This window comes from Macrobrachium nipponense, chromosome 18 (genome assembly GCF_015104395.2).
Source record: "Macrobrachium nipponense isolate FS-2020 chromosome 18, ASM1510439v2, whole genome shotgun sequence".
Classification (NCBI taxonomy): Eukaryota; Metazoa; Arthropoda; class Malacostraca; order Decapoda; family Palaemonidae; genus Macrobrachium; species Macrobrachium nipponense.
The window spans coordinates 77,152,855-77,154,533 of record NC_087211.1 but is presented as its reverse complement, the minus strand read 5'-3'; the positions used below and the strand labels follow the sequence as shown (position 1 = coordinate 77,154,533).

The following is a 1,679-nucleotide window of genomic DNA, read 5'->3' as shown; positions in this document are numbered from 1 at the left end:
TATCTTGTTGTTCACTTTTCATCATCATGAATATTTCAGGGACGATAAAATGAAAGTACTATCATTTGGAAGTATTCAAGGATAATAAGTTCAAATTCTAATTCTACGAAATAACATTTGTTTGTGTGAATACGCGTGTGTGACCTCTAAACACTGATAATGCATGCACACAGTATACTGTCTCTCACAATGATGCAGCTAATAAATTCTGGTGATAACTTGCAGGTAACGAGTAGCTGGACGTGATGGCTTCTCTCCGTTTCATCGCTGCGTCTTTGTTTATGATCATCTCCCTGATCGCCATAAGCGAGGCTCTAGTCTTGTGTCCGCAATTCCCGTCATGCTGTAAATACAGAGGACCCAGTGGGCACGACTCGTGCCACATGCTTTGCCCTTCGTGCAAGGAAGCTGCTTACTTCACAAACGGCGTCCGGAATTTCCCGACTCGGCGTTCCAGCAGCAGCATCTTCTTCTTCTGATGAGGCGCACGCAGTACAGCAGAGCCCATTGCTTCCTTGATTTTTTTACGCGCTATTTCGGGAGGCTGAGGGTTGATCCCATTTCCTGAATTTCGCGCAGTCCTTCAGTCAGCTGATCTTTGGAGACATACCGGTTATCTCTGAAGCATCATTTCGCTGATGGATGTCACGTGCCAAAGCAAAGAAAGCGATGAATGAGAGTTATAATATCGTCCCAGCCGAAGAGGCAGAAGAGTCTGCTAAAGACTGTCTGCTTACTCAAGCCTCAACGTGGATCGAAAGAATCGTTCTTACGTCTACTATGGTTGGCCCAGAGGCATAGCAGATTTTCAGTTATGTGCAAAGTCCAGTAAAAGTTATGTTTCCTAGAAAGCGACCTCTAGGCTTCAGCTAACGAAATACGCTGCCTAATGTCTAGTGTTTGCTACAGATCCGAGAGAAAAATATTTTGATATTGTTTCTCGGTTGGTAGATTGTTCCCAAACATGCCCTGTGTGAACAGTGTTAATGCTCAAATCAGCCAAAGAGTGTGTTTGTAATGAGCATGATTTATATTAGTGTGTTTTCCGATATTTAAATATTTATCGCTGCAAGTTCGCTTTCAATTATATGACTGCAAAGAACTTGGCGGAAGATTTCTGTAAATCATTCTGTTATATAAAATGGTTTACAATTATATTTCCATATAAATATACGTACCCGAGTTTTACTAAAACCAATAAAATATTGCCAATGAGTTTAAATAAATATGAAAACTTTCCGAAACGAATGAATCACTACTTTAATAATGTTTTGCGTGTCAGAGTGATCTAGTACTAGGGTAGCAATTTCGGATCTAACATTTTAAACATAAAATAGAGAAAGAGCCAAAGGATCATGACTCTCTTCCTTCTGTTCCGAGATAGACATAGTATCTCTTCACCTGACTCGTTATTAGCAGTAAGTTTCAAGCTTCGACTCAGCAGACAGCCTCAGGAAACCAATAAGGCTTCGAATGAATTCATGGAACAAAGAACAACAGCTAAAACAACCAAACTAGAACAATTTTGTTGTGAATCTGTTTAGAACAAAATGAACAACAAGTTATTCATAGTGCTAAATAAGATAACGACATTAAGAGAGAAGACCTTCCAAGCAAATTCATTTCACTTTTCAATCTCTCAATTATTCGTAATATATTTCTGTTACCTTGAGGCATAC

At 39.5% G+C, this 1,679-nt stretch overlaps 1 long non-coding RNA gene across 1 annotated transcript in view; it reads left to right on the top strand.

The window, feature by feature from the left end:
- Window positions 1-1,173, top strand: part of LOC135196854 (uncharacterized) — a 1,371-nt gene extending 198 nt beyond the window's left edge. Inside the window, exon 2 of the long non-coding RNA XR_010310493.1 lies at window positions 226-1,173. This is a non-coding gene — a long non-coding RNA (uncharacterized LOC135196854). The remainder of the gene's footprint in view (window positions 1-225) is intronic.
- The last annotated feature ends 506 nt before the right edge of the window (window positions 1,174-1,679 follow it).